At 37.5% G+C, this 20,312-nt stretch overlaps 1 long non-coding RNA gene across 5 annotated transcripts in view; it reads left to right on the top strand.

The window, feature by feature from the left end:
- LOC122233516 overlaps positions 1–20,312 on the top strand; it is a 295,453-nt gene that overhangs the window by 136,898 nt on the left and 138,243 nt on the right. For all 5 annotated transcript variants that reach the window (XR_006211075.1, XR_006211082.1, XR_006211077.1 and 2 more), the window contains one exon: positions 15,088–15,217. This is a non-coding gene — a long non-coding RNA (uncharacterized LOC122233516). The remainder of the gene's footprint in view (positions 1–15,087; positions 15,218–20,312) is intronic.

A 20,312-nucleotide genomic window follows, 5' to 3' on the forward strand; every position in this document is an offset into this window, starting at 1 on the left:
GGATGGATGGATGGATGGATGGATGGATAGATAGATAGATAGATAGAATCCCAATAGTTTATTTTGTGCATATTATTAGTAAAGTTGAGCATTTCTTAATGCATTTATTGACCATTTGAATTTCTTTTTCTGTGAGCTGCCTGTGTAATACTCTACCCATTATTCTAGTGGGTTGTTTTTCTTTTTTGCTTTAATCTTTTTAATATATTATAGGTATTAGCCCTTTTATAAATATACTTCTCAGTTTATCTTTTTCACCTTTATTTATGGCTTCTTTTTCCATTCATATGCTTTTAATCTGTGTAAAGTCAAATTTATTCATTCTTCCTTTTATATCCTAAATCTTAACAATATGCTAAGGAAGATCATCCTTGCTTCAAGAATGTAAAAATATTCTCTCCTTTCTTCTTGCAGGATTTGTGTGTATAAATTCTTTAACTACTTGGAATTTATTTTTCATTATACTGTTAGCTATCTAACCTATAATTTCCCAAGTTGTTATCCAATTTTAATGGTGATATTTGTTTTTTACATTTCTCATTAATCTTAATTGCCCTATAATTTAATTTATAATGTATTAAATGCCCATGCACATGTACAGTTTCTGGGCCTTTTATTCCACTCATTGATCAATTTCTCTGTTTTCTGGGTCAGTATCACAGTTTTAATTACTGTAGATTTAGAGTATGTGTCAATAATTTGTAATGCAATCATCTAATTATTCTTTTTTTCTCTATAGTTTCTGGGCATTTTTTTACATTTATTTCTCATGGTATACAATTGTTCAGATTTTCAAAATCAAAAGAAAGAACTGACTGCTTTAGTTATTGAAATTTCATTAAATGTTTATTTCAATTTGGGAAGCATATTCACAAATCTACATGTTCCTATTTAGGAACATAATAGCATTAGAAAGTGTGGTGAGGATATTAGTGGAAAAGAATTGAATTCTCCCTAGGCAGAGTCAACCCTTTTCTCATTAAAGTACCAAAAAAAACCAAAGTATTAGCTGAAATGTTGGCACTGTGCCATATTTAGACCTCCCATAAGCTAATTTGGACCAAGTAAGAATCTTCTTTTTTCAGCTAGATCACTGTGAATGGCCTGGTAGCAAAGAAGAATCTGTTCTGTGTGTGCCACATGTCACCAGTCCCCTTCATCCTTTTATCCCACCATCTTTCTCTGTCCTCACCACCAACCTAACAAACTCCATATGCCAAAATTTGGCACTGCAGTGGGATGGAATGCCACACCCATCAGCATTAAAGAAAGAAGATCCAGAGATACACATAGAAAGAGAAAACATATCTGTCCCATCATTAAAAGAAATATTTAAAGCAAAGTCAGCTAAGGTGGTATGGAGAGAGTCCAATGAAAGAAAGAAATGGTCATACTTGATGAGGAAAAAAAACAATGGGGGCCACTCTGTGTTCTAAACAAAAACTGTAGACAAAGATTGAGTTTCGAGTTCTTCCAAAGGTCTATGTGTGGAAAAATGACCTAATCATTTGATTCCCACTAAAAGTGACCTAACATTTGATTCCTACTAACTATAGTAATAATTCCCCTGCATTTTAGTGTGTATGTGTCTGTGTGTGTACTTTTGTTTTTATATAAATGGAGTCACATTGTATATACTCTTCTGTGATTTGCTTTTTTACTTTTATCATTATGCTTTTGATATTTATTTATGTTGTAGAGAATAGAGTTTATGTTGTTCATTTTCCCTGCTATAAAGTATTCTTTTATAAAAAGAAGACATCACAATTTATTTATTCTTTCTACTGTTGATAGGCATTTGAATTTATTTTCTTTTTGGGTTTTTTTCTTGCTATTACTAAAAAGACTGCCTTGAACATTTCTGCATACCTGTCCTGATAAACATACTCAAGAGTTTCTCTGGGACACATGTACGTGAGAGCGGAATTACTAGAAGCAGAGTATGTGCATATTGAATTTGTCCAGGTAGTGTTAGATGTTTTCCAGAGTAGTTGTGCTAAGTCACATGGCCACCAGTAATGTATTTATGTTCCTATCACTCCACATCCTTCCCAAAACATAATATTGTTTGAGTATTCTCATGTTTGTCATCGGATGGTATGAAATGATGTCTCTAATTAAGCATGTCTTTATTACCAAAAATGTTGAATACATCCTCACAATTATTGGCCTTTTGTGCTTCCTCTTTTTAAAAACTACCTCTTTGTGTCTTTTGCCTTTTTTCATTTTCTGCTGTCTTCACTGAAATTTTTCTGATTTGTAGAAATTCTTTATATATTTGAATACTAATGCTTTTGGTTATAAGTGTTACCCAAAAAACTTCTCTCAATTTGTAGCTTGTCTTTTCAATATTCAATATTTTCTTAGTGTTTTTGAGAAAAAGAAGTGTTTTATTTTCTGCTGGTAAAATTTATAAATCTTTGACTCCAAAAAAATGGCTTACAATTTTGAGTCTTACTCAAGAAATTCTTCCTTATTCTGAGGTCATAAAATTTTTCCCCTGTATTTAAGTTTTTGCCTTTTTACATTTAAGAACTTGATTCATTTAGAATTATTTTTTTGGGCAGAGAATGAGGTAGAAATCCATTTTAACTTTTGTCCACATGAATAACATTGGCCTGGCACTAGAGTTGCCAGATTTTAGCAAGTAAAAAAATATGTAAGATAACCAGTTTAGTTTAAATTTCAGATAAAAATGAATAATGTTTTAATATAAGTATGTCCCATGCAATATTTTAGACATGCATACTAAAAAAATTATTTGTTGTTTATCTGAAAATTAAATTTAACTGAGCCTTCTCTATTCTATCTGTCAGTCCTACTTGGTACCATTTATTGAATAATCTGTTCTTTATCTCTTGACCTGTAATGGCATTTCTGTCTTTTTTCAGATTTACATATATGTGTAGATCCTTCTGTATTCACTATTCTGTTCCAGTGTCTATATATTTCTTAATTACAATAGCTTTGTAATAAGATTTTCTGTGTCTGCTGAAGTCCCCTGATCTGATTCTTCTTATTCAGAATTATTAACTAGTGCTTCCAGACCTATATTGGATAATTTTAGGAAAATTGGAATTTTTTGCCTTGTTCTTTACTTTATTGGGACTGCTTATTAGTCACATGGCAGGTAGTCTTCTTGGTTGAGATATATAAATATATATCAGGCTAAGTAAATTTCCATCTAGTTCTATTTAATTTTTAAAATCAAGAATGAACATTAAAATTATTGAATTAACTTTCAGCGTCTTTGGAGATTATTGTAAGAGTTTTCCCTTTCATCAATAGACATTATAATAATGAACTACAATTAGTTGAATTTTTATATATATATTTTTAATGTTTATTTCTGAGACAGAGACAGAGCATGAGAGGGGGAGGGGCAGTGAGAGAGGGAGACACAGAATCCAAAACAGGCTTCAGGCTCTGAGCTGTCAGCACAGAGCCCGACACGGGGCTCGAACTCACGGACAGCGAGATCATGACCTGAGCCGAAGTCGGATGCTTAACCGACTGAGCCACCCAGGCGCCCTAAATTTTTATATTTAAATTGGTCATAGTATTTTATTCTTAAATATGTTCCTGGATTTTGCTTGATAATTTATTTAGGATTTTCAAAATGCTATTTATAACAGACTGGTCTTCATTTTTTCTTTTGAGATGTGTGTGTGTGCATATGTGTGTGCTCAAGTGATGGTGAGAGGGAAGAGGGGAGGGTGGGAGCAAAAGGAGACCTTAGCATGTATAACTTAAAAAAAATTGTGGGTTGCTTGGGTGGCTCAGTCGGTTAAGCATCTGACTTTTGATTTCGGCTCAGGTCATGATCTCACTGTTCCTGAATTCGAGCCCCACATCGAACTCTATGCTGACAGTTCAGAGCCTGCTTGGGATTCTCTCTCTGTCCCTCTCTGTCTGCCCCTTCCCCACTCACGCTGTCTCTTTCTCTCTCAAAATAAATAAACTTTAAAAAAAATTGTAAGTAAAGAATTTGTAATTAAAGAATAGAGCCCATCCTTGTCTCCCTCTCTTTGTCTCTCTCTCTCTCTCTCTCTCTCTCTCTCTCTCTCTTGCTCTCTCACAGAGAAAGAGAGAGAACCATGCCTCTTTCCAGAATTCCCTAAGAAAGTTCTTCACAGCAGTTAGGACACATTTGACTTTATTCCAAATTCTCATTTTGCAAACAAAGAAGCTGAGTCCCAAAAAAGATTAAATGCTTGTCTGAGTTCACATACCTGGTCTCTCCTTGCTACCAGTATCTAAAAATTGAAAGAGAATAGGTCCTTGAGGGAAAGCTAGTGGAACTTTATTTAAGTTGGAGAAAGGAGACTGACTGGCCACTTCATTATAGTCTTCAAAATGATGAAGGGAATTCAAATAAGCCATGACAGGCTGTCCTTTTCAATGGTCTTTCTGGACAGGAGAAGTAAAATGGCTTTAATTAATTCAAGAGGGATTTGGGTCAGTAGTAAGAACTTCCTGAATGAACGAATTCCAAGACAATGGAAAGTGCTGCCAAAGGAAGCTGAGGAAGAGCTTTTTGTGAAGCTCATAAGGAAAGTGCAGGCTGTTGGTTTTCTGCAATGATTTCAGTACTAGGTTGAACCAGATGAAGTTGTTGCTATTCAAAATGTCTTTACATATAAAAACAGCAAATTCATCGACCTAATACATGTAAGCAAGCAGGCAGGCTTAGCGCTAGAGGACATTTTGTCTTCATTTTAGCCTTTAATTTTACCTGATCTCTATAGAATGTGTAGGATAGGAAAAAAAAAAAACTTTTTTAAGAAGGTCAGGATTTAAAGGTTATGAAGATCCTTACCTAAATTAAACTCTTAGCATTTAAAATCCAGGATTACCAGTATTCTTACTTGTACAACCAATCATTCAAGAACTGATAAATTATGTTTAAAATAAAATGTCATTAGAATCCACTCCACATTTTGTATGCTGAGTGTCCTTTTGGTGCCAAGGCATCCCATCTGAATGAGATCTTCAGTAGTCAAAGACTTCAGGCCAGTGTCAGTTGTGATGATTCTGCTGGTGAAATGTGGTATAAATGCTAGTCAAATAGGTTATCTCTCTCCCTCATTTTTGGGTCACACACCATCAGTTATGCAGGAACTCTTCCCATGGCCAGTGGTAGCTTTGGTCATTGTGTATAAATGACTGCTAAGATTTGATATTACTATATAAATTTTTCCAGCCCAGGGAAGTGGGTTGTTCAACTCTGTTGTGATTCCTCCTACATAGCTGTCCTCTGATCCAAAAAAAGCTAGGTTCCTGAGAATGATGGAAACTGTTAAAAGAATCATACTGGACTTGCTGAAGGAATGGGGTTTCCTCTGAAAAGAAATTGTACAATATGCAATTAACTATTTGCCTAGAACGTGTACAAGTGAAAAGTACCAAGAATAAATTCCTTGATTTTATTTTCTTATCTTGATGGATATAACACATTTAAAAAGGGGCTAAGAGCCTATACAGCCCTGACATACAAACCAGAAACTCCACCTTTGCTATTTGCAATGGCCCTGAAGTCCTCAACAGTGGTACCACACTTCCCATAGGAATTCCCAGATACTCCCATCCATTGTGTTCTTAGGCTTTTGGTGTCTTCACTGCTCATTGTTATAACCCTGTAACTTAGCATTTAATCCTGTTAGGTGATATGTTTGTGTGTGTGCTTCTCAAATTCTTCCTCATGACAAACTCTTTCATGAGCTCAGGGACCTATACTTCTAGACCTTTCTGAGTGAGGTGACCTTCAGCATAGAGAGTTTCATTTTCCATGCACCTCATTGCTTCATCTGTAAATGATTTGGAATTCCTACTCAACAGCATTCACAGCACCTATAGTCCCTTGCACAAGTTAGATGCTTAAACACTATTTGGTTGCTTGCTTTATTTTTTGTATCCAGGATGGTTTCTAGCACTCTCCTGGGCACTCATCATTCTTCTACCTCTACACACACATGCCAAACATGTTTTCAGATCTGTGTTCTCCATTCAGCCACTCAAGCTAGAAAACCTCAGTTTCAACCTTGACTCCCGTTTCTTCCCCACCACCCATATCTGACGGTCACCAAAGCCTGCCAGTATTACTTCTTAGCTTTACATTTCTTAAGTATATATCCACTCTAGGCAACCTTTTGTGTCATTACCTCAGTTAGAGCATGATTTAAATGAGATTGCAGCTTCCTTCAAAATGGCTACAATTCTCTCTGTAAAATACAAATTGTATAAGGTTACATTCCTGCTTAAAACCATGCCTTCTCATGGCATGCAAGCTTCTAAAGTGTCCTACCAGGCCCTCCAAGATCTGTCTTTGGCCCACTCTATTAACTCATTTCACACCTCTCTCCCACTTATGGTACACCACCCCCATACATTCCCCTCCTTGCCTTTGCACAGATGCCCCCTCTACCGGGACACTTTACCACCTCACTCATACCCTCTCTCCTTGCCTGGCTAACTCTGACTGGTTCTCTAAGACTGAACTCAGGCAAGCTCTTTCTGAACCTCTGTCTGCTTTACCTCAGTCTAGGTGAGATGTACCTCCTCAGTGGTCCAATAATGCCCTGTGCATCTATCATTGTGTCATCCCTGACATCTGACATCTTTTGCCCTCATTTCTACCCCATTATCTAGTGCTGTCAATTCAACCTCCAAAACACATTTCTGATCCATCCATGTCTTTCTCTCCCCACTGCTCATAAGTAATTTGAGCATCCTTCATCTCACACCTGACTGCTCTGTGTTGGCCTCTCCGCTGGTCCTTCCAACTGCAATGGCCCCTCATCTACTGAGTAGGAACCAGAAGTATCTTTCCAGTCATATTTATATACCATGTAGATCCTCTGTAGAGTCTTCATTGACTTTCCTCCACTGACAATAGTGTGGCCTCCCAGGCCCTGCAGGCTCTGTCTCTGCCTCTCTCTAGCCTCAGCTCCCATTATTTTCACCCTCACTCACTAAGTTCCAGCCTTAGGATTCTCAAACCAGACAAGTTCATTCCTGCCCCAGGACCTTTGTGTCAAGCTAGTCCCTTTGCCCAGATCATTTACCCCTTGACTCTTTGTTTCTCCAACTCCTACTCATCCATAAGGCCTCAGCCAAAATACCATTTCCTAAGAGACACTTTCCATGTCCCCAATCTCACTTAGATCCTCCTAATCTCACTCATAGTACCAGCTGTGTTCATTCATAAAAGTGATCACAGTTCTTAACTATATGTTTATTTGTTTAATGCCTCTCTTACCACACTCTGAGCTCTGTGAGAAGCAGAATCAGGCATGGGTTTTGTTTTGTTTTGTTTTGTTTTGTTTTGTTTTGATTCTAACCTCTGTATACCTGACACCTACCATAGGCAATAAAGAATGAATGAATGAATGAATTGCATTTACCATATTATTAAAAAATTATCTGTTAGTACCTGTCACATTGAATGTGACAGCATTCAGTGTCACATACAGAGTTCAATAAACTTTACAAAATAAATGCCCAACAGATGTACTGATTAAGAACTGAGCTATTGTGACTCCATATTTCTGAAATAAGCCTTAAATAATAGTTTCATTCATACTTTTAAGAGAGATGAAGACGCAGGTTTCTGAAAAAGTCATCATAATATATTTTGTAAATTTCAAATTTCTAATTACATAAAGGACTTGCTGAAACATCCAGTCTATTCATCTGCTTCTAAAAGGACTTTATTGAGGCACCTGCCTGGCTCAGTCCATAGAGCATACGACTCTTGATCTCAGGGTTGTAAGTTCGAGTCCCACACTGGATGTAGAGATTACTTAAAAATAAAATCTTAGGGGCGCTTGGGTGGCTCAGTCGGTTGAGCGTCTGACTTCAGCTCAGGTCATGATCTCACAGTCTGTGAGTTTGAGCCCCGCATCGGGCTCTGTGCTGATGGCTCAGAGCCTGGAGCCTGCTTCCGATTCTGTGTCTCCCGCTCTCTCTGCCCCTTCCCTGCTCATGCTCTGTCTCTCTCTGTCTCAAAAATAAATAATAAAAAACATTAAGAAAAAAAAATTTTTTTTTAAATAATAAAATCTTAAAGGGACTTTACTAATATTATTTTAGGTGGACACCCATCTTTGGTATCCTGAAAGTCTATCATATTAAAGAAATTTTTCTCCATGTGCCTCTTCTGATCAACTACTTGTGTAAAAATTTTAAAAATTGTTAATTGTACATTTTTTAATGTTATTACTATATTTCATTATTATTTCAAACATTTTTTTGAAGCTCCAAAATGGTATACTTTTTTAAAAATAAACTCTATCTCCAGTGTGGGGCTCAAACTCAGAATCCCAAGATCAAGAGTTGTGTGCTCTACCAACTGAGCCAGCAGGTGCCCCTCCAAAATGGTGTACTTAAATCCAGATACTATTCCAAGGGCTGACCCAGGATTAAAATGTTAAAATTGGGTAGGGGCGGGGGGGGGGGGGGGGGGAGGGGGGAAGGAATTGCCCCTAGAACTTATTACTGCAAAAGGGGAGAAAAATGATACATATTATATTAAGAAGAGATTCTTAAAGCAATACACACAATTAAAGGCTGAATATGCAAACAAAATAAAAAAATCGCCATGATGTTTAACTTCATTGAATTATGTGTCTTTGAGCAGCTGGAGTTAGAGTCCCCTCTGGATATAGTCATCTGGACCTGGAGTTGCAGTCTGCTTCCCAAAGAAGCATCCAATTTGTCCCTCTTCCTTCTACCCTCACATGTAGCTTATTAGTTCCACAATTATTCTCCTTGCCCTCAATTTGGGGAAATGTCTAAATAGTTGCTTAAACTCTTAAATATTTCATTGCATTTGAAAATCCAATTCCACTTAAAAACCTTTGTTTTGTTTATCTATGGTATGCACATCTTTAAAATTTTTTTTTCAATAGAAATTGTCAGTTTCAAAGGCTCAAGAGTAAAGAATTTTATGCTTTTTTATCTTCCTTTAGACCTCGCTATTCAACTGAAAATAGAAACATTTTGAAATGCAATATTTAAGATTTCAAAATAACTGCCTCCAGAGCAGGAGAGCTTCCATTTCTAATTTTTCCTAAATCTTCACCTTGATAAAAGAAATTAGTCTTGGCTAAGAAGGGTGATATGGTCACATGCTGTATACAGATATTCTAAAACACTAAAGTTGTGATACTCAATATTATCAACTACTTGTTTTTTTAAGTAAAAATAATTTATTAATTAAAAAATCCATTTATTAATAACCTGTGCACATAAGGCTAAAACTAATTTTCCAATGAGATGACCAGATGATTGGTTTTATTATAAATTGTCTTTTTGTCTTTTTGTTTTAGAATGCAAGTGTATCTATAATCATTTAATTAGGAATGATGAAAATTGGTTTTGTTATTTTAAAGAGTTTCTATCTTTATTATATAAATTAGGAAGAAAAATAATAGGATCCTCAAGAGATAGATAAAGGACATAAACAATTCACAAATAATCTAGAATGGACCCAAAATTGTTATGTGCAAAATTGCTCTCCAGAGTGTTGGTTATAAAGTGAAAAACAGGAATGGTCTAAATAAAAAATTAAAATGTGGGAAATGGGTGACATAGAAAAGATTATACAGCCATTTAAAATCATGTTTAGGAGAAATTATTAATAATCTGGGAAGGATTTTGGGGCGCCTGGGTGGCTCAGTCAGTTAAGCGTCCAACTTCAGCTCAGGTCACGATCTCACGGTCCGTGAGTTCGAGCCCCGCGTCGGGCTCTGGGCTGATGGCTCAGAGCCTGGAGCCTGCTTCCGATTCTGTGTCTCCCTCTCTCTCTGCCCCTCCCCTGTTCATGCTCTGTCTCTCTCTGTCTCAAAAATAAATAAACGTTAAAAAAATTTTTTTAAGTAAAAAGTAATCTGGGAAGGATTCTGTTATGTGAAAAAAAATGCAGTTATATGTCATTACATACAATACAATCACAACTTTCTCAAAAAAATAAAAACAATGGATTATTATCCTGCCTTAAAAAAGAAAGAAAATTCTGATATATTCCACAACATGGATGAATGTTAAAGATTATGCTAAATCAAATGAGCCAGTCATAAAATACTGTATAATTCTACTTACATAAGTTATCGAGAGTAGTCAAATTCATAGATATAGAAAATAAAGTGGAGGTTTCCAGGGGCTCAGGGAATGGGAAAGAACAGGGAGTTAATGTTTAATGAATGCAGAATTTCAGTTTGGGAAGGTGAAAAAAAAGTTCTAGAGGTGGATGATGGTGATAGTTGTAGAATAATATGAGTGTACCAATGCCACAGAACTGTACACTGAAAAATGGTTTAAATGGTAAATTATATGTTTTATATATAGTACCACAAAAAAGATGACCTATATGACCTTTAACTAGTTTCTCCTACTGTTAATGTCCTACAAAACCATAGTACGATGATTAAAACCAAAGAAAGAACATCAGTATAATACTATTAACCACACTGCAGACTTCATTTAAATCATATCAGTAGTGCCATTAATACTCTTTTTTTCTGTTTCAGGATTTAGATCGGTAAGCCTTTTTATAACAAACCAAAAAAATGTAAATACTTTATAGAAGAACTTTCCATTTGGTTTCTTTAAATGATAGCCCCTATTATTATATTTTAAATATCTTCAAATTTTACCCCCCAAAAAGTTTAGGAATTTATCTGTTGTATAAAACATGTTTTGTGCAATAGAATTACGGTTGATAGCTGAATAAAGGCAGCTGGCTTGGAGGACCATATCAGTTAAAATTAGGTTCCAACTAGAATTAAAATTAAAAAAACAAAACTGGATTAAACTAGAATTAAAATTAACAAAACTAGGTTAAACAATATAGTTGTTTATTTCTCGGTTATATAGAAGTCCATAGGTATGTGGTCCAGAGGTGATATGGGAACTCCATGCTCTCAGGATGTCCATGTTGTTCTTGTTCTGCATGCATGGCTTCCATTCCCAAGATAATGATACATGATAGCTGCTGGAACTCCAGCCACTACATCCACATCCAGGCAGTAAGGAGGAAAGATGACAGAAACATTTCCCCTCTCCCATTAAGGACAATATCCAAAAGTTGTACATCCACTTTTATTCCACTGGCCAGAACTAAATTATGTGGGTACATATAACCATAAGGGAGGTTGGAGGTTATGATATGTATTCTGGGATGGTATGCCCCCACCAAAAAAACTGGGAGTTCAATTACTAAGGAAGGTTGATTATGTAGAAAAATATTTTAGAGGATAGGCAGTACGTAACATGAGGCATCCTTCATTCTGGGCATAGGCATAAACTGAAATCTGGAGAAAGAAAACAGGAAGCAAGAAATACTTTTCTACCTTGATCATTGGCAAACGTTTTTTTTCATTACAGAGGAGAAGTTAAGGTAAAATATGCTACTGCTCCTAATCTGATGCGTAGGGATGTCCTTGGACCCCATAGGAACTGCTGAATGGGAGTCAGTGAGATCCCTCTCTTCAGCTTCTTCAGCTTGCACACCCAACTCAGGACCTTTATTTCAGAAATCTTACTTCCCCTCAACTGGACCCCACCATTTGGGCCTTCCCCACCTCAATAGTCCCTCTTTACAAAAAGGCTAGAGCAGGTCTGGTTTCAAGAAATCAGATTTTCTAAAATAATTTGAGCTCCTCAACAAAACAGAATACAAAAGGACCATTAAATGTGTTATAACTATTAAAAGACGTAGGCGGATATTCATTCTCTTTATCTGTATGAAGAATTTCTCTTCCTGACATTGAGTCATGTTCACTTTTCCCAAGAGGGAATAAAATGTTCCCCATAAAAGCACAACCTTTTCTTTCCCAGTGCTCTGGACCCATGCCAACATAACAGAAACAGCCAAATAAAGGGCTGTGATAAGCTCCTCAGGTGCCAGGGGAATGTTATCAGAGGAAATCATCTTCCTCCCTGTGACAAGACATGGATCCTCAGCATACTCACAAAAATATTGGGGCCCCCAAGGAATAGAAATTCATCAAATACTCAGTGGGGAATTGTGCACAAAACAGCAATGGAAGCCAGTGGGAACACAGTTTTATTAACTCCAAAAAGTTGTACCAATTGGGTTCTTAGGAATAGTCCCCAGATTGATATGCCTGGAGACAAAGGACTTTTAGTGACAAATTTGATAAAATGTGTGAGAAATACTGTCTTTATTTGCTTAAGATTACAATGTTAAATTTGGAGGAATGTTTTAGTCTGTAAAATACAGTCTTTATATCATCTATTGCACCACAACAAGGAATATTAGGGACAAAAGTTGAATGCATTTGATGTGCAAAGAATTTAGAAATGCAACCTCTTTGATTTTATCTATAACCAAATAAGTCTTTGCTACATGCTGGATGGTAGGAAAGGAAAACAAATGTCTAATCTGGTTGAAGAGGCACAGTGTTTCTCCAGGAAGAAAGTTCAGTCTCAGATTTTTCTGTCTTTTCAGTCCTTTACTTTCATTCAAGATGGCATCCAAGGATGGAGCAAAAGGTTGTGGTTTGAGTTACCAGGTGGGGATACCAGGTGGTTGGGTATAGTGTACTTCAGCATGTCTCATCTCTGAGGCAGCAACTTTTGTCCATCAGCCTAGTGCCTGCCCTGCTGATTTGTGTGGCTAAAGTTTGTGGCTACTGTGATTCCAGGTCTGTACTTAATAACTGCTCCCAGGAGCACATTTGCACTGTTGATAGGGTAGTAAATCGACACAGCCACTATGGAAAACAGTATGGAGATCACTCAAAAAATTAAAAATAGAACTACCATAAATCCATTAATCCTTATTCTGGATATGTTTCCAAAGTAAATGAAAACAGGGTAAAAATATATCTGCACTCCTGTGTTCATTGCAGCATTATACACAATAGCCAAGGTATGAAAACAACCCATATGTCCATCAGTAGATAAATGGATAAACATACACACAATGGAATATTATTCAGCCATAAAAAAGAAGGAAATCCTGTCTTTGCGACAATATAGATGGATCTTGAGGGCATTATGCTAAATGAAATAAGTCAGAGAAAGACCCTATATGATCTCACTTATATGTGAAATCTAAAAAAGTTTAACGCATAGAAGCAGAGTAGGAAAGTGGTTGCCAAGGCCTAGGAGTAAGAGAAATGGGGAGATGCCGGTCAAAGGGTACATAATTCAGGTACAAGATGAAGTTGTAGGGATCTAATGTAGAGCATGGTGATAATACCATGGTTAATAATACCAGAATATAAACTTGAAAGTTGCTGAGAAAAAAAAAAAAAAAAAAAGAAAGTTGCTGAGAGAGTAGATCTTAAATGTTCTTACCACACACACACACACAAAGGTAATTATGTGGGGTTATGGAGGTGTTAGCTAACACTGTGGTGGTAATTTTGTAATATATATCATTTGTATATATATTTATTTGTATATATATTACAGGTTATACACCTTAAATTTACACAATATTATATATCAATTATATCTCAGTAAAACTGTAAAAATATAAAAGAACTGTTTCCAGCTTTCCAATAGAAATTTTCACACTGTGACCTAGAAATGAATAGAGCAACATTCTAGCTTGAGTTTCCTGGATCAGTTTCCTATAAAGCAAGAATTTTAGCCTGAGAACCACTCTGCACAAGGGAATATAAATATTTTCACAATAATTCATCCATCTCTTGGCTCTATAAATATCTCCTGTGTGAAGGATTTATTCACGAAAAAAAAATGGCTGTTGAATGTTGCTATTCCAATTGAGTGAGTGGTTCATTCATTGGAGATCTAAGTGATGATCATAAATAGAAATATAGAATACTAACACTGGAAGGAACTCATCTCTGTTTTATAGGCTTGAGAAAACAGCCTAGGTTAAGCTAAGTGACTTACTTAAAGTCACCTAGTTAATAATTGGCAGAGCTGGAATCTGAATCTGGGACCTCTGAGTCTTATTACACCACAGAAGTTTAAAAGTACTTTTTTACTTACCTAATTACTAATTCACTACAAACTAAAATGGAGTCTGCATGTTTCTTATCAATAATTAAAATGTTAATATGCATATACTGTTACCTTTTTTGGAAGTTCAGTTGGGTTATGAATAGTCTTCATTAATATTAATTAATTAAAAGTCTTTAATTTTCTGGGGCACCTGCGTGACTCCCTTGGTTAAGCATCTGACTCTTGATTTTGGCTCAAGTCATGATCTCACACTTGATTAGATCAAGCTGCCTGACAGCATGGAGCCTGCTTGGGATTCTCTCTCTCTCTCCCTCTCTGTGCCCCTTCCCCACATGCACACACACACACTCTCTCTCCAATCAACTTCAAATTAAAAAAATTTTTTTGTTAATGTTTATTTATCTTAGAGACAAAGCCTGAGTGGGGGAGGGGCAGAGAGAGAGAGAGACACACACAGAATCTGAAGCAGGCTCCAGGCTCCAAGCTGTCCGCACAGAGCCCAACGTGGGGCTCAAACCCACCATCCCTGAGATCATGACCTGAGCCGAAGTTGGAGACTTAACTGACTGAGCTACCCAGGCACCCCAATAGAAATAAACTTTAAAAAAAAAATAAAAAGTCTTGGGGCACCTGGGTGGCTCAATTGGTTAAGTGTCCAACTTCGGCTCAGGTCATGATATCATGGTTCGTGAGTTCAAGCCCTGCATTGGGCTCTGTGCTGACTGCTTGGAGCCTGGAACCTGCTTCAGATTCTGTGTCACCCCTCTCTCTCTCTGCTCCTCCCCCACTCATGTTCTGTCTCGTTCTCTCAAAGATGAATAAACATTTGAAAAAATTAATAAAAATAAAGTATTTAACTTTCATACAAATATCTATTTTACAACCAAAACAGTTCTGAATCAATGTGAGTGACAGAACACTGGGATTTTCTCCTGGGTCTCAGTATTATGTCTTTGGAATGTTTTATTTCAAGCAAGCATTTTTAATGACATCAAGTAAACTATTTCTAAGAGTTCTTTTACTCTTAAAAATTAGAAGAAGAAATACCCAAAGAAAGTATTTGGGTCAATTGGTAATTGACTAATTCCAAATCACAATTACACTGTATTTTATGTCTCCATATAGATCCAAGAACAGAACTACCTGACTCCAGCATGAAAATCCTCTTGAGAAACTCTCCTGCAGAGCTTGTCTCCCAGCCACGTCTACACATATGCCTCTGTGGATAGTACATTAATACTACTCACAATAGAAGGTATTGTTCTTTATAGTTAGTCAAATTAATTATTTGAGCACCCCAGGATGTACAACATGAAAGAACAGCTTTATAGATATTCAGGGCACTATATAATATGCCACGGTGAATTATTGACTCTAATGAGAACATCTTTAAAAGGCTGAACTCCCAGGGGTGCAGGATGAAGAATTGGGAGGAGGGGCCCGTACATTAAATCAATAATTAGGAAGAAAGGAGGAAGACAGACAGATTGGGGCAGAGATTTCTGAAAATTGAACACTTGTCATCTGTGCATCTCCCTTGCTGATAATTCATTAAATGAAGATTAACTTCAGTAACTTATTGACCAACATGCCAATAAATCCTGAGCTATAACATCTGTGATGCAGGAAATGGACAAGCCTAGATACCTTGCCAGGGGGATGGACCAAGTGTGATGTGACTTAGAGAAATTCATGAGCATACTTAAACATTGTGCTAGTTATATGTGTTTCACATTTATATACTGCGCTACGTATCATATTAGTTTGATAGGGGATATAAAAGAAGCAGGTAACATTCTTAAAGGTGTTAATAGTTTATCTAGACATGAACTATGCATATATATGGTTCACTCAAGAGGATTTACCCATATTTCTTGAAACACCACTATGATCATTTGCGACAAGGAATTGTATCCTTTACATCATCTTTGACTTTATCTCATGTTCACATTTTATCTAAGTAAACTTTCTTTAGAAACAGACTGTTTTCACTGTTGCCATACATGCTACCAAAAGAACAGAGATGGTATAAGTTTGTGTGCATCATGACAAATTTTTTTTAAAAAGTGTAATTATAGACGGCAATGAAATTTTCGGAAGCACTTCTAGTCTTCTAGAATCACCTATGTATATTGTGTTAAAGGCTTTTCTGACGATAAATCAGATGTGGAAGAGTGATACTTTTGGACCACTTCTTAAAGAGGTTCAATTGGTTAAGGTCCTGGAACATGAGGAAAACCCCAATATTCAGCTCCTAAGAGAAATATGTATATTCTACACTACTCAGAAAAGTTTCAAAGATAACTATCATTTTGAGGTCTTAGGGAAATAAGGGAGGTAGTGTTAGGGAATCCTCCATTCTTCACTTTCTACGGTAGTGCCAAGAGGGTTGGGGATGAGTCTACAGGTGTTTGGGACTTGCTGGGTTCCTTCCACTAAGGTCTCCCTTCCATCTGCCCTATGAAGGGGCTCAACTCAGTCTACCCACAGCTCCCTCCAAGAGTAGAGAGCACATAAAGAATTCATTCCCACCAACACATCCTCAGATGAGGTCATCACAGTGTCAAGGTCTGTCTTTCCCCTGGACCTTCTATCTATTACCAAGGCTTCCAGAACCTGAATCCTGTTCCCTTCAACCTACTCCTTAGAACCTTCACAACTGGGTCTTCTAGCTGAGGCCATGGGTCCCTGTTGCCTGAACTCTTAGGGTCTCACTGCCAATGCCTTCCTGGACTGGCCATCTACCTGTTCTGTAGCCTGAGGTGTTACTGCACGTGAATTTCAAACACACACACACACACACACACACACGCACACACATGCACTCACACAAACACACACTCAGGGTTTCTTCATTCTGAGATTTTATGAAAGAACAATGGTAACTGCGGCAACCCTTGTTGTCTCCCTGTGGAGTTTTTGAAAGATTGATGTTTTGTATTGTTTTTTCATCCTAGAAAACATTGGCCTCAAAAGGCAAAAAGTCTCTGGCAAGAGAAATGTTCTTAGAAGGCCCTGAAAATATAGTCTCCTTTCATGACAGTTAGCAAAATATCTTCTGTCACTTCTGGGACTCTCATTCCCCCTCTGTGCTGCATTCATAGCGTTCAAGTATATTAAGCATTCACATCATTTATATGTGGCCCAGCCTCTGTTCTAATCCTATGTATTAGTACAGCTAACTGCAGCTCACTCAGTGCTGCTGTTTGCACAGCTGGACATGTCGGATAGAATGAGTTCATCCCTTCAAAGATGAGCTTAAAGCCGCCGTCTAGTAGTGTCTTTCTTTTTTACACCTACGACCATTCCTCATTGTTCTCACAAGCACAGTGAGTTTTAATGAAGTCATGTCTTTTAGTGTAACGCTGCAGGTGCACAAATGCTGATAAACCTCCTTAACTCACTGTCAGATCAGCATGTTTATCTTCAAGCTGCAGAATGTATTTAATTATAAGATATGAAAAGGTCCTTCAGATTTGTTCTCTGGGCTCAGAACTAATGACTCATCTATGAAGCACAGTGTCTCCCCAAAGGTTATAATGGCTAGTTGCTGATCTTCTGAAGAACTCATTCATGGTAGCATCTAGACTGCAAGGTATAGAAATTTCTTTTAAAAATAAAGAAATGGCCTCTGAAGGCCCAGGAAACTTTACCAAATACAGAGTTAACATAATCAAACCTACACACACACATGCATATATATGTGTGCATATATATACATGTATATGAATGTGTGTTGTGTGTGTGTGTGTGTGTGTGTGTGTGTGTAAAGAGAGAGAGAGAGATGCCAATATGGTATGCTGTAACAAGCTTCCAGAACTGTGCTATAAGGAATTCACTCTTAAAATTTTAAGAGGTACATACCCCTAGGAAGTTTATAAATTAAATTTATAAATTAAATTTAATCACATTGCTTTCTTCTTAAGACTAGATTTCTGAGGGAATGGTAGTTTGACCTGGACATTGGGAAGGAGATGTGTGAGGAGGGAATAGGTGCTGAGAAGAGGGTGGAGGGGCACCTGTGTGGCTCAATCAGTTAAGCGTCTGACTCTTGATTTTGGCTCAGGTCATGATCTCATGGTTCATGAGATCAAGCCCCATATTGGGCTCCGTACCAACAACGCAGTGCCTGCTTGGGATATTCATTCATTCATTCATTCATTCATTCATTCATTCTCTCTCTCTCTCTCTCTCAAAATAAATATTTAAAAAAAAGAAGGGGGGATAACAGGGTTAGGGAGTGCTCACTTCTCTCCAGTAAGATGTGGCTGGAGCTGTCCCTTCAGAAGGAGAACACCATGGATTCAGAGGGCCATGGGGATCCCAAGGGAAGGAGAAGAGACAAACAAAGGATGTAAGTGGGAAGCCTAGCATGGGCAAGGATAGGGAGGACAGAAGGAAGATAGGATTCAGTCACAAAGACAAATAGGCTTAGTGGAAAGCACATTCATTAATTGAGAGTTAGATAAATCATTTGACCTATAAGCATGTTTTCATCTGCCTATCTCACTTCATAGCTATTAGTGTAAGATCATGCCTTATGAACAACTTGCTGGAAAGTGTTTTAAAACTATAAAGCAAAAACCAAAACAAACTATAGCATAATGTAAATTATCATAATTATTACTTCCTTTATTCAGTTGAATATTTATTTATTGAACACTGACCATTTGCCATGTGCTATACACAGTAAAAAATCCCTTCACTCAAGTTTCTCAGGGCTCAGTGAGGAGACAGGTGAAGAAATAAATAACCATGCAAAATACACATACCATAAAGTTCTACAAGGGTAAGGAAGAAGAGGGAACATGTCTACCTGGAGAAATTAAGGCTTTGCAGAGGAGGAGATGGTTGAGCTGGGTCCTGCTTGATGAGGTCACAATAGGAGACAATGGAAAGTCAGAAGGAACAGCAAGGGCAGAAGCAGCCAGCCCCATGTGGCAAGTCTATGCTGCTCAGTGCTGCTTGGCGTAAAGAATAAAAAGCACAAGAATGCCAAATCTCATAACTAACTCCCCTGGCCTGATTCCATGCTCACCAAGCCACCTTCGGATGATAATTTGGCTTCCCGCTTAGATTTGCCTGCAGGGAAAGCACATGCTGGTCAAGAGGCTGAAGTATCCAGTCCGCTAGGTGATTATATTTCTCATTGTAAATTAATAAATCAGCATTCTGGCTGATGCATTTTTTAAAGTTCAGAAATGAAACTATCACTTATAAGGCAGTTGTAAAGGAAATTAGGTGAAAATTCACCAGGAAATCAGCCTTCAGGCTGCTGATGTGGACAATGACAGAACAGCTGTGCAAACACCACAGGTAACTTCCAGGAATGGGCTCCCGACAAAGCCATATTACACAGTGCATTTTCTTCATACGTCAAGTGCTCCCTTTAACATTTTCCTCCATTGTCATAATCCCCTGAAATAGCCAAAAGAAGCATCAAATGTCAGTCTTTCCAGACTCCTAGAAACCAAGGTCTGGAGAATAAAATGAACCTACTGTACCAGATCCTTTACCCTTCCTTCCATGGGCTGAATTGTGTGCCCTCCAAAACTTTATGTTGAAGTTCTAACTCCTAGTGCCTCAAAATGTGTCTGTATTTGGAAACAGAGCCTTTAAAGAAATAATTAAAACTCAGTGAAGTCATTAGGGTAGCCCCTAGTCCAGTATATCTGATCTTCTTATAAGAAGAGGAGATTAGAACACAGACATGCACAGACCATGTGAAGACAGAGGGAGAAGATGGCCATCTGCAAGACAAGGAGAGAGGCCTTAGAAGAAACAACCTTCCCCACACCCTCTTCTCGGACTTGCAGCCCCTGGTACTATGAAAGAATAAATTTCTACTGTTTAAGCCACTCAGTCTGTGGTGCTTTGTTATAGTAGCCCAAGAAATACACTTCTTTTCATATTCTTCCCCCAACCATTCCAAACAGAAGTCAACTATCTGGGCCCTTCAACCTAGACAACCCAGAAGATTGTCTACACCAGCAGGAGGAATGCATTTTAGTCCTTCATGATCGTTTTCACTCCATTTACTCAAGTGGGTGACTTTGGAGCCCGTGCCATCAGAAGCAGGGTCCAGTCCTGCTAAAGTAACCAAAGACATGGCTTCTGAAGCATGAGAGTCTGAAAGTGTTAGGCCTTTATGAAACTGTATCTAGTCCTGAACACAGATGAGGAGAAGACCTTATATCCTGAAAGTACAAGAATTTAAGATATTCTTCATTTTACCATGATATTTTTCTTATTTTCTATTTTAAAAAGCCAATGTCCTGCTGGACAAGTGAGCCACAGAGAGTCAGACCACTGTCCAGCTAGTTTCTGAAGATCAGAACTAGATCTATCAG

Source organism: Panthera tigris, chromosome A2 (genome assembly GCF_018350195.1).
Source record: "Panthera tigris isolate Pti1 chromosome A2, P.tigris_Pti1_mat1.1, whole genome shotgun sequence".
Classification (NCBI taxonomy): Eukaryota; Metazoa; Chordata; class Mammalia; order Carnivora; family Felidae; genus Panthera; species Panthera tigris.